The sequence below is a fragment of the Symphalangus syndactylus genome, chromosome 16, assembly GCF_028878055.3.
Source record: "Symphalangus syndactylus isolate Jambi chromosome 16, NHGRI_mSymSyn1-v2.1_pri, whole genome shotgun sequence".
Taxonomy (NCBI): Eukaryota; Metazoa; Chordata; class Mammalia; order Primates; family Hylobatidae; genus Symphalangus; species Symphalangus syndactylus.
Window position 1 is genome coordinate 61,487,365 of NC_072438.2, and position 13,164 is coordinate 61,500,528.

Sequence of the window (13,164 nt, forward strand, 5' to 3'; positions counted from 1 at the left end):
CACATCCAGGCACAGCACCTTTCCTTAAACTTATTTATGACACAGAGTCCTTTGCTCACACGTTTTCCTGCTGACCCTCTGCCCACCATTACCCTATAGTCCTGCCACATCCCCCTCGCCAAGGTAGTAGAGATAGTGATCAATAAATACTGAGGGAACTCAGAGACCAGTGCCGGTGCAGGTCCTCACTTGCTGAGCGCCAGTCCCCTTGGCCCACTTTTCTTCCTCTATACTTTGTCTCTGTGTCTTATTTCTTTTCTCAGTGTCTCGTCTCCACCTTGCAAGAAATACCCACAGGTGTGGAGAGGCAGGCCCCCTTCAAGTATTAGAGTAGAAGAGTTTCCTTCTCTTCCAGGTAGGGAAGAGATTGAAGCTTTTATAAATGGAAATTTTTTTACAAAAGCAAAATGTATGCCCTGCTTTTCAGCAGGAAAGGGAGGTCAGAGATCCTCATATGTCTGCTATTTCTAATTTCTTTTTTTCTCTTTTTTTTTTGAGATGGAGTCTTGCTCCCATCACGCAGGCTGGAGTGCAGTGGAACGATCTCGGCTTATTGCAACCTCTACCTCCTGGCTTCAAGTGATTCTCCTTCCTCAGCCTCCTGAGTAGCTGGTATTACAGGTGTGCCCCACCACGCCTGGCTAATTTTTGTATTTTTGTATTTTTTTTTTTAAGTAGAGATGGGGTTTCGCCATGTTGGCCAGGCTGGTCTCGAACTCTTGACCTCAGGTGATCCACCTGCCTCGGTCTCCCAAAGTGCTAGGATTACAGGCATGAGCCACTGCACCAGGCCTGCTGTTTCTATTTTTTTTTTTTTTTTTTTTTTGAGACAGAGTCTCGCTCTGTCACCCAGGCTGGAGTGCAGTGGTGCAATCTTGGCTCACTGCAAGCTCTGCCTCCCGGGTTCACGCCATTCTCCTGCCTCAGCCTCTCCGAGTAGCTGGGACTACAGGTGCCCGCCACCACGCCCGGCTAATTTTTTGTATTTTTAGTAGAGACGGGGTTTCATCGTGGTCTCGAACTCCTGACCTCGTGATCTGCCCACCTCGGCCTCCCAAAGTGCTGGGATTACAAGCGTGAGCCACCGCGCCCGGCCCAGGCCTGCTATTTCTAATTTTTTAACTGCTCAAAATAATCCATAGGCTAAAGTGGCATATATTGGGATGGCACATCCTGATCCCCTTTACATCTCAGACTAACTCTGATAGAGATTCTAGCCCTCCCTGGGCTCATCAGAAAAGAAGTTCTAGGCACATTAGAAACATCTCAGTCATTTAAAATTCTCTAGCCTAGGAAGGTTCAAGTTAAGCCTTCCAAACAATTGGAGTTCACTGCGGCCTACCATCTGCAACTTTTTCATGCCATACACTCATTTCTGATGGGCACATCTAATTCTGTCTTAAAATACAAGACAATACTGAAGACACACAAACCTATACATCCAACTTAGACTCCGATGCTCCATGGTTGGATTCCTTCTTATTCACTAGACAGCTCTTTTGGAAGCCCTCAGACAACTCTAAATCAAGCCTGCCTCTCTTTAGGGATTCCTTATCTTGGTTAATGATATCTAGAAAAATACTTTAATACAAGTAAGAAACTAGGACACAGTTTTATCTTTTCTTGTTTCCTTTCTTACTTGCTTTCTTTCTATCTCCCTTCCCTTCCTCCTTAACTATAACCCTAACTCTAATTATATCCATGTGAATACTTCAGGCTATATTACTTATCGCCATCTATATATGCACTCCCCTTTCTGGGATAAGTTGTAGCTTTGCTTTCACTTTCCTCAGCGGAAGTTTCTTGGGTATGTCTATCCAGAAAGACACTCTCTGTGTTCCCCACATTTTCTGGGAAAGAAGAGACTCTCACAAGTCCTCTTAGTGGTTCAAATTAGCACCATTATAACATTCATGGATTCGGGATACACTGTTCCCAACTGGAGCTCTGCTTTCACAAGACCAGGTTCATACTTGAAAGATTCTCTCTGGGAACCGAAAGCTTGAAGGGATGAGTAACTCCTCCCTTCTCAGGCCCAGTCCCAAGGCACAAGGCCACTTGCACCAGCAGCGTGTGTCAGCAAGATAGCAGAAGCAGGAAGAGAGCCGGCCGGAAGACACGTACCCTGGCCAGAAGACACGTACCCCTGAAGATCGAGAAAGAGGCCGTCGCGTACTACCTAGCAGTCATGGTAGACTGGGACACTTCCTGTTTACAGAAGACTATAAACCCCCTGTCCCGTCCTCAGTTGGGGCTGATGCCATTTTAGGCCTCAGCCCACCTGCACCCACATGCTCATTAAAACAGCATGTTGCTCCACACCTCCTCGTGTTGTCTTTTGGCGTGCTCTCGGGGTTCGAACCAATACAAGAACCTTACATCTAGTGCCGAAACCAGGGAGGGGCTCTGGTCCACATCCCCCATGGACCTACTCCTCCACCCTGGAGAACAGGCCACAGCAGCAGAACAAAGGAAGCTCCTCAGCCTCCAGTCACCTCTCTGTGCGTGCACATTGGTCACTGATCTTGCCTATTGGTAAGTTTCCCTAGGAGCCCAGTTAACAAGGGAAAAGCCACATGGCCTCTCTTGGTTTCTACCGTCCAAAAATCCAACGCTGGTCCAGCAAGGCTCCAGCGTGTGCCAGGCACTTGCTGATCATCTGATCATCTGGTCTTAGGGAGATGCCTCTAATCCATTTGATCCCGTTCCAGGAATGAAAAAGGTAGCAGTGATGGTTGCTCCTTTTATCGTCTCCCTCTGGCCATCCAGGACGGTCTCCTTTTTCCCTGTTCTCCCGAGCCTACCCTCTGTTATGGGAAACTCCCGGTCCTCCGTTCCAAAAAACAGCCCTCTAGGCTGCCTCATAAAAAACCTTCAAACCTTAGGTCTCAGGCAAAATATCCACCCTAAGTGCCTTGTCTTTTTTTGCAATTCAGTCTGGCCACATACGAATTGGATAACGGGTCCAAATGGCCTGCAAATAGAACATTCGACTTTTCAATTTTAACTGACTTAAGCAATTATTGCCAACGACTAGAGAAATGGGGAGAAATTCCTTATGTCCAGGCCTTTTTGCACTCAGATCACAACCCGACCTCTGCAATTCTCGCTCACCTGTTCAAATCCTTCTCCATTCTTGCCACCCCGATTGCCTTTCTCCTCCTAACCCTGCCTCTTTTTCCTCGTTAGATCCAGCAGACTGCTGTCCACCCCTCCCAACCCCTACCTCTTCCTCTCAACCGTCTACTTTAGCCCAAGCTTCCTCGTTGTCTTCTCAACCGCCATCTTCCCAGCCACCATCTTCCCAGTCAGCAGTATCTGCTTCTTTTCCTACACCATCCCCTCCTCAGGACAATTCTAGTATTGCCTGTACCCATTTTCCTCACCCACTGCCCTCTCCTGAGGCTTGTAAACCCATCCCACCACCTTACGCCCCTATCTATCCTCCACTGCCTGTTAACTCAACCCCCCTTTCCCCTTCACTCAGCAGGAACCACTTCCAGGTTCTTCCTTCTCTCCTGTCCACACTCGTTCAGGTGCCATGTTTGGCCATGTCCCGCCCTTACTTCAGTGCCTGTGCTAGAGTGCCCCCTTCAGGAAGTAGCAGGAACTGAAGGTATTGTTCGAGTTCATGTTCCTTTCTCCCTCACTGATCTCTCTCAAATTAACAAAAGACTCTGTTCATTTCCAGAAGACCTGACCTCTTATATTAGGGAGTTTCAGTACCTTACCGAGTCTTATGAACTAATCTGGCATATCCTCTACGTTATCCTCTCTTCCACCCTCACCCCAGAAGACGGGGACCATATCTGGACCCTAGCTCAGGCGCATGCTGATCAATTCATCACCAAGCTCCTGTCCAGCCTACTGGCACACAGGCAGTCCCCAACCAGAACCCCCACTGGGATTATCAAGACAGGGCCTCTAGACGCCGCCATTGAGACCACGATTGTGTCTCCTTGCAGGACTCAAAAAGGGTGTCCATAAAGCAATAAACTATGAAAAACTTTCAGAAATCCCCCAAGATCCTGATGAAAAAACAGCCCTTTTTCTCTCTCGTTTAACTGAAGTCATGAGAAAATATACCAACCTAGACCCAACCAGCCCAGAAGGAACCACTATTTTAAACCTTCAGTTCATTTCCCAATCCACCCGATACTCGGTGTTAAGCTTCAGAAGCCTGATGATGGCCTTCAAACCCCACAATGAGACCTTCTTAATTTAGCCTTCAAAGTCTTTAACAATCATGACAAGGAAAATTAAAGGCAAAAACACGCGGAGTTTCAAATGCTTGCCTCTGCCATCAGGGGCCCTGCAGGCCCACAGGGCCGCAGCTCCACACAGAAGCCTCCTGGCAATCCACCTCCACCTGGCGCATGTTTCAAGTATGGCAAGGAAGGCCACTGGTCTAGACAATGCCCAAACCCAGGTAAGCCCACCAGGCCACGCCCTCTCTGCAGAGGACCCCACTGGAAGTTGGACCGTGAGCAGCCCCCGCAAGGACCACTCCCATCCCTTCCTGAGCTGGCCAAAACCTCCTACTCGGATCTCACTGGCCTTGCCACTGAAGACTGATGGTGCCCTGGAACGGACGCCCCGGCAACTACCATTGCTTCATCTACGACAAGGTAACCCTAATGGTGGCAGGTAGGCCAGTATTTTTTCTTATTTAATACCGGGCAACCTACTCTGCTTTACCTAATTTTTCAGGACCCACCCAGTCCTCCCAAGTCTCTGTTGTGGGAATTGACGAGCAAGTCTCCAAACCCCGAGCCACCCCTCCACTCTTCTCCTCCCTGCATACCTTTTCCTTCACTCACTCTTTTTTAGTCCTGTCCTCATGCACAACTCCACTCCTAGGCAGACATCCTTTCAAAGTCCACACTATTCTCCACTTCCACGTTCCCCATAGTACCCAACACATCAACCCATCCCCTAGCCCCGTGCTTACCAAACTATCCTTAAAAAATCCTGTCTTAAGAATTCTCAGCCTGGCCAGGTGCCGTGGCTCACGCCTGTAATCCCAGCACTTTGGGAGGCTGAGGTGGGAGGATCACCTGAGGTCGGGAGTTCGAGACCAGCCCGACCAACATGGAGAAACCCCATCGCTACTAAAAATACAAAATTAGCTGGGTGTGATGGCGCATGCCTGTAATCCAAGCTACTCGGGAGGTTGAGGCAGGAGAATCGCTTGAACCTGGGAGGCAGAGGTTGTGGTGAGCCAAGATGGTGCCATTGCACTATAGCCTGGGCTAGAGTGAAACTCCGTCTCAAAAAAAAAAAAGAATTCTCAGGGAGATGGATTTGAGAATGAACTCCTGTCCTTCCACTTGGCCAGCCCTGCGATTATTAAAGTCTTTCTTTGCTGCAAAAAAGCTGCTGTTCTCAGTGCACTGGCCTTTGTGGACAATGGGCAAGATGAAACCTTTGGGTGATTACACCCAACCTACCCAAAAAAGAGATTCTCTAAAAACTGTCATATCTTTTATCTATTCTTCTAAAGGACCATTTATCTTCCAAAAAATCATTTGTGGCCGGTGCGGTGGCTCATGCCTGTAATGCCAGCACTTTGGGAGGCTGAGGCAGACAGATCACGAGGTCAGGAGATCGAGACCATCCTGGCTAACACAGTGAAACCCTGTTTCTACTGAATATACAAAAAATTAGCTGGGTGTGCTGGCGGACGCCTGTAGTCCCAGCTACTCGGGAGGCTGAGGCAGGAGAATGGCGTGAACCCCGGAGGCAGAGCTTGCAGTGAGCCGAGATCGCGCCACTGCATTCCAGCCTGGGCGACAGAGCGAGACTGTCTCAAAAAAAAAAAAAAATTCATATTTCCATAAGTGCCCCTCTGCCCCTCCCCATCTCCTTAATGACATAGGATTTTTCTCGGCAACTTTGCCAGCCAGAGACGTCTGGCTGGTGATGCCCTACCCAGGCCTTGCTGGAGCCCAGGCTAACCACAGGAGATGCCCCATCTACTCAGCTTGCTGGGCTGTGCCTGGCATGCCTTCTGGTGCAGATCCTATGGCCACTGCGACTGTGCACTCAGCCCCTGGCAGGAGGGGTGTGTGAGCTAGTGAGTGGGGTTCCACTGGTTGCTCCAAGCACCAGCACAGGAGCAGGCTCTGTGTGGGACTTGTGGCTGGACCAGGCATGTTGCAAGTGACTCCTATGGTGGACTCTGGCATCCAGATGAGGGGAATGTGATGGCACCCAAACAGGGATGCCCGTGACCCCAAAGCCCCAGAATGGGTGTTACAACATGCTAATAGCTCTTTCAGTCCCGCCCTCTGCAGCCCGAAAGATGTCAGCGTGTTAACAGCTCTGTCAGTCCTGTGGTCTCGCTCTGGCCTACAGCTCCAGGGCTGGCTTGGCCCAACAGCTGCTTCCTGTATTACAGCCTTCTTTGTACCCATGTTAGGTGGGTCCTGAGTTGTTGTCCTGCATCCAAGAAGAATGAGGTTATGCTGAGAATCAAAAAGTGAGAAGGGCAGAGAGGAGTTTTATTGAGCCACAAAACAGCTCTCAGTGGAGAGGGGATTCAACGATGGTTCCCCACCAGAAGTTGGATGGTCTCTCTCCCAATGTGGCTGGGTCCCAGTCTTTTATAGGCTCAGAATGGGGGAGTGCATGCTGATTGGTTTGTGCATATGCAAAAAAGGCTAAAACAAAGGCACCACTCAAAGATGGGCACAACTGTGTAAAAAACCAATTAGGGAAGGGCAGGTATATGTAAAATAGGTGAAGTGTGGGGATCAATCAGAGGAACGTGCACTAGGTGAAGTGTGTGGATCAATCAGAGGGAAGTGCGCTAAAGGGGAAGAGAGATTCTTAATCCGGTCCATGGATTTACTGGAGACTTATAGCTTGGCTTTCATGCTTTAAACTGTCTTTGGTTTGAAGGTGGGGTTTCACCAGGGACCTGCCCTTGTCTCCCCTAGGATTTGTCTGCCTCCTGCCACTATCATTAAGATGGTATCTAAAGTCTCAAATTTCACCACACTTTTGGATATTCAGTTCTTTCTATGATGCCTCCATGCACATTAAACATTAAAAAACTTGGCCGGGCACGGTGCCTAACGCCTGTAATCCCAGCACTTTGGGAGGTGAAACCCCGTCTCTGCTAAAAAATAAAAAAAATTAGCTGGGCATGGTGGCGGGAGCCTGTAGTCCCAGCTACTCAGGAGGCCAAGGCAGGAGAATGGTGTGAACCCGGGAGGTGGGAGCTTGCAGTGAGCCGAGATGGCGCCACTGCACTCCAGCCTGGGAGACAGAGTGAGACACTGTCTCAAAAAAAAAAAAAAAAAATTAAAAAACTTATATTCCTTTTCTCCTGTTAATTTGCCTGTTGTCAGATGAATTCACAGCACTCCCTGCCCAGCCATTGAATCTAAGAAGGTGGAGAAAAAGTATCTCCTCATCTATGCTGGAAAGCATGAATGTGGATTCTTGCTTTTCTAATCTATGACTTGCATAGCTTCTGTGCAACAACCTGACTTCCCAGACAATTCACCTGTGCATACCACTTCTGTGTAAAGACTACCCTTGGGTTTTTTTTTTTTTTTTTGAGACAGGGTCTCGCTCTATCACCCAGGCTGGAGTGCAATGGTGCGATCTTGGCTCACTGCAAGCTCTGCCTCCTGGGTTTACGCCATTCTCCTGCCTCAGATTCCCGAGTAGCTGGGACTACAGGCACCTGCCACCACACCCGGCTAATTTTTTGTATTTTTAGTAGAGATGGGGTTTCACCATGTTAGCCAGGATGGTCTCGCACCGTGTTAGCCAGGATGGTCTCGATCTCCTGACTTCATGATCTGCCCACCTCGGCCTCCCAAAGTGTGATTACAGGTGTGAGCCACTGCGCCTGACCAGTCTTTTTTTTTTTTGAATGTTTAAAAATGTTTCCATTTTGTGCCACCTTCCTTTAGTCAATAATAACCCAAGTTTTGTTATTATTAATTGGTTTAGCTAGGTTTATCTTGATAAAGTTTTACAAAAATATACTTTGCGGCTGGGCACTGTGACTCATGCCTGTAATTCCAGCACTTTGAGAGGCCGAAGCAGGTGGATCACTTGAGGTCAGGACTTTGAGACCAGCCTGGCCAACAGGGTGAAACCCTGTCTCAGCTGGGCGCGGTGGCTCACGCCTGTATTCCCAGCACTTTGGGAGGCCGAGGTGGGTGGATCACAAGGTCAAGAGATTGAGACCATCCTGGCCAAGATGGTGAAACCCTGTCTCTATTAAAAGTATAAAAATTAGCTGGGTGTGGTGGCGGGCGCCTGTAGTCCCAGCTACTTGGGAGGCTGAGGCAGGAGAATCGCTTGAACCCGGGAGGCGGAGGTTGCAGTGAGCCGAGATCATGCCATTGCACTCCAGCCTGGGTGACAGAGCGAGACTCCATCTCAAAAAAAAAAAAAAAAAAGAAAGAAACCTGGTCTCTACTGAAAATACAAAAATTAGCCAGGTGTGATGGTGTGCACCTGTAATCCTGGCTGCTTGGGAGCTGAGGCAGGAGAATAACTTGAACCTGGGAGGTGGAAGCTGCAGTGAGCCGAGATTGTACCACTACACTCCAGCCTGGGGAACAGAGCGAGACTCTGTCTCAAAAAAATTGCTTTTCTTTATTCTTTGTTTCTTCTTCTATATGACAAACAATGAAAGAAAGTATTAAAGGCTGGACATCATTTGTGGTTTGTGTCCCACAGTTTGCATTCTAGATTTGATCTGGTGTCTAGAACCTGCATACACTTGACATTGCCACCCAGCACCCAACTCTACCACATCTGTATTAGTCTGTTCTCACACTGCTATGAAGAAATATCCAAGACTGGGTAATTTATAAAGAAAGAGGTTTAATTGACTCACAGCTCTGCATGGCTGGGGAGGCCTCAGGAAACTTACAGTCATGGTGGAAGGCACCTCTTCAGAGGGCTGCAGGAGAATGTGTGCCAGCATGGGAAAATGCCAGACAATTATAAAACTATCAGATCTCGTGAGACCCACTCACTAACACGAGAACAGCATGGGGAAAACCACCCCCTTGATTCAATTATCTCCACCTGGTCTCACCCTTGACACATGGGGATTATTACAATTCAAGGTGAGATTTGGATGGGGACACGGAGCCAAACTATATCAGCATCTCTCCTGACTTTCCAAATGCAAATGTCTTATAGTCTCTTGCTGAGGAATATACAGTTCCCGACTTGCCCTTTCTCTGACCACCCCACACAAACACCATACTGGAATCATACAGAATCTGAATGCCGGAACTAGAATGCCCCCTCCTTTAGGGAAGTAAGCTCCATAACTCCTGTCCACATTCCTAACCTGGAAGAGTGACCCCTTCCCTCCAGAGGTGCTGATCCCAGCATTTTTGCTAAAATAGGAACTAGAGTGGAAACGGAGAGAGGAATGGTGGGTGAGATACTTTGTTTTTTTCAAAAGCTCTGCACAGTATCTTCAATTAGATAAAGTGGCTGTAACTTTTCTTTTATTGACACTGCCCTCTTTCCTTTATTTTACTGCCTGCAAAAGAAGGCAATTGAAGAAGCCTCAAGTACCAGAGCAGGTTTTGGCTAGCTGAAGATAGGGTAAGGTATAGAGGGGAAGACTGGAGGTGACCATCTTGGGAGTGGGTGAGAAGTGACAGCCCAAAATAGGTCTTCTTACCTCTCTGGTACATTCTGTGCTCTTCTCTGGTCTGACATTCGCCCAGGTTCATCCAGAAAAAGATGGAAATGATTTGAACAGGATAAGCTAGGGTGAGGATTAGACATGATGAGTTCAGCTGGAGACACTCATGGTAGAGTCTGGAGGTCTCTGGGGGATCACTTCCAAAAGTGCAGATTTTTAGAAAAACAAGAAAGGTTCTGGAAAGGGATGTTTTCCTTCTGCTCAATGGCAGTTTGAGGCTTCCTGTAAGAAAGGAGTTTGTAGCATCAGTATATTTGACAAATGTGGGAGAGGGAAGATTCAAGAGCTTGAAATTGCATTGCACTTCCCAAAGATGGAGAAGACATCAGGGATGAATTTCAAAGGTCAAAGGTGATAGAAATCGGGAACTGCCCTTTGAGGATTTCAAGGGGAGAGGGAGAGGTACCTAGCTGCCGGGGCAGGCCTGAAGCCTGGGTCAGGCGGCATTGTGTTTCACTCTCCACGGAGGTCTTGGACTGACAGCTTCAAGTTCCAAAGGGATGAGGTGTTGGCTTCGCCCGTAGGAGCCTGGAGGGCTCTGACCAAGGAGAAGGGCGGAGCCCAGCCACTGGAAGGTTTGTTTCTTGCAGTGGAAGACGGTTGTCGACCCGGATGGCTTTTACTTTGTTCCCAGGGCCAGCCCAATCCGCCCGATTCTCGGTCCCTATACTGCCTCCTTTTCCCATGCACATCGCAAGGGGTCGGTTGATGGGGCCCCCAGTATGACTTCGCTATGAAAAATAAAGGTCTTCTTAGGCGGGAGGGGATTGATTTGAGGACGGAGGGTGGCATTAGTGCCAGCAGCACTTTGTCGTAGTGGCACTGGGTGGACAGTTATCACTTGCAGTCCGCTCGTTTCTCAGTGCCCACGGTTTCTCACTGACAGTGCAGCTCGTTTCTCAGAGCCGGCAGATGTTCATGGGCAGCACGATCGAGCCAGAAGCAGTATTTGTCCTGGTAAGTCATTTCCCAACTGCCGAAGTGTACTAGGTTCCAGTCCCGCTGGTTTCTCGAATCTGCTGGTCCCACGCGAGCACCAATAGGTAAACCCAGCCGGCAGTTTCCGGCTAGCACTTTTGCTATTTGGAGACATTAGGAAGTTATGTGGTGGCTCCGTGCCCTCCTTTCTCCATCCGAGGCCGGTGTCCTAAAGTCGGTGTCACGGTGGCAGCACCCAACGTTTTGTTGGCTCTTTCGCCAGCAGCACCGACCGGGGGGTTTTCTGTCACAGCACTTGTTGCACCGAATTTCTCGGTCGCAGAACCTCTCTTTTCCGAGGGTCGACATTTTCTCCGTTGACAGCACCGTTGGTTGCGCCAAAATAGGTGTTGTCCTTGGGAACTCCTCCGGCTGGCGTCACTCTTAGGGTCCTGGCACCGCCATTTCGCCAAGCCGAGTTCTCTTGGTCGCGGCACAGCTTGTTCCTCGGTGCCTCCATTTTCTCGGTGGCGGCAGCGCTCTGGTAGCCGATCTGAGGGATTTGGAGTCGCAGCCAGTTGCGCAGAGTCTGGGGTTCCCGGGCGACGCCGGCGCTGGGCGGGGGAGCCCGCCGCTCCTCCTAGCCAGAGACAGAGGAGCTGCGCGGGCGCAGTCTCTTCACAGCGCCGCGAGCGCCGACGCACTGGGTTCCAGAACCCAGTCCCCTGGCGGCCCCGCTGGCGTCTCTGTCGCAGGCCTCTGCGGTTTCGCGCGTAGTTGGCTTCTTGGTCCTAGCAAGTTTCGATTTCGCGTGCCTGCTATTTCTACCTCTTGTCCAAATCACTAGCCAAAAAGTGATTTCTCAGCCTAAGCAAGTCCCGATTTAGGGCTAACATCGGTCAAGTCCTGGCTGCGATTTCTTGGTCCTAGGGAAGTCACTGTTTAGCTGTAGCAAGGCAGACTTAACTGTGCGATGATGACTTCTTTTCTTTTTCTTTGGTTCTTTTTCTTTTCTCTTTCTTTCTTGATACGGGGTCCGGCTCTGTCGCCCAGGATGGGGTGCAGTGCCGCGATCTCGGTTCACTGCAACCTCTGCCTCCCGGGCTGAAGCGATCCTCCCACCCCAGCCACCGGGGTAGCTGGGACCACAGGCATGCGCCACCACGCCCGGGTAATTTTTTGTATCCTTCCTAGAGACAGGCTTTCGCCATGTTGCCTGGGCTGGTCTCAAACTCCTGATTTCTTAGTCTGACCAATTCAGAGTTTAGCTATTTCTTACCGTAGCAAGTTGAGAGTTATTCCAGTTTGCGATTTCTAGTTGTGAAAATTCTGGCTTTAACCATGCCTACATAATTTTAGTAGCAGCAAATTCCTGTTCCGTAATAGGAACCCCCATTATAGCCATGCGTGCGGTTTATAACTCCTGTATTAATCTAGGTACTGCAGAATGCAATTTAAAAGAATTTAGCAGTGTCTGGAATTTTTAAATCATACCAAGTTAGAATTCGCAATAGTCTCGCCCTGGCTATGCTGGCGATTTTTCACTCATGTAGAAGTTGGGGTACGTCGGCTACAGATAATTGTTGATGTCGCAAATACCGGTTTAACCATGGCTGTTTCTTCTTAATCCGAGGAAACTTCGGATAGGCGCAAGAGGCACGGGTTTAGTGCTAACAAATATAATGGTAGGATCGCACCATTCGACACTGTTTGCAATTTCTTTGTAGGATGCTTTGTATGTTTTGCATACTCAAATTTTTTTTTTTTTTGGTGTATCTTGTTCTGGCAGCGAGGTTATCGGTGTATTTTGTTTTCATTTATATTTGCTTTAAAAAATTTAATTATTTTTTAATTTAAATGTTACGGTATTTTTTTCTTACCCACTGACTTCCCCGGTAGAATAAATGTGGCGTATTTCTTCTACTGATTTTCAGTGTCACGTCTCAGGTTCTTTCTAACTTGCCTTCTCCCGTGAGCACTGAAGGCGAACTGGTGCCCCACCGCTAGCGTTCTCTTCCGCGGCTCTGCTCTTTTGCCGAGCCAGCGGTTTCGCATCCTCACTTTGGCCACTAGCGGCGACTCCGTGTTTTCTCGGTTGCTGCGCTCTTGGTAGCGCTGAACAAAACAACATTCCTCGTTCACAAGACTCAGACTTTCTTTGTGGTATCGTTTCCTGTGTCCTAGCACGGCTACTTTCCCCGGGCTGGCTGTCTCACTGTCTCAGCACCGTGATTGGGCAAGACTGCTGGCAGGGCTTGGCCTCGGTTTTTCTGTCACAGGCGTATTTCACTGGGTAGGCGCTTTCTCGGTGGAAAGCACCCTACAACCTTCCAACCACCGATATTTCTCAGAGACGAGTTTCTTAGTAGCAATGCCTTAACTGCGCCAAAAATAAAGTTTGCCGCAGGATACACCGCTATTAAGTGTGACACTTGATATTGATGCAGGATTTTGGCTCCTCAGCTCAGCTAAGTCCAGGTTGTTGTTGTTTTTTGGAGACGGAGTCTCGCTCTGTCGCCCAGGCTAGAGTGCAATGGCGCCATCTCTGC

At 49.0% G+C, this 13,164-nt stretch overlaps 1 protein-coding gene and 1 pseudogene across 2 annotated transcripts in view; one reads left to right on the forward strand and one right to left on the reverse strand.

Moving 5' to 3' along the window:
• ZNF131 (zinc finger protein 131) overlaps positions 1-12,771 on the reverse strand; it is a 105,779-nt gene extending 93,008 nt beyond the window's left edge. Inside the window, exons 1-2 of one of the 2 annotated variants that reach the window (XM_055246606.2) lie at positions 10,104-12,771; positions 9,674-9,919 (exon numbers count right to left, since the gene is read on the reverse strand). The gene's annotated coding sequence lies outside the window, so the exon portion shown is untranslated. Of the gene's footprint in view, positions 1-9,673 lie in introns of both variants that reach the window. The other variant, XM_055246605.2, reaches the window with a different exon arrangement.
• On the forward strand, positions 2,309-10,687 carry LOC129464628 (transcription factor NF-E4-like; annotated as a pseudogene).
• Positions 12,772-13,164: the final 393 nt, after the last annotated feature.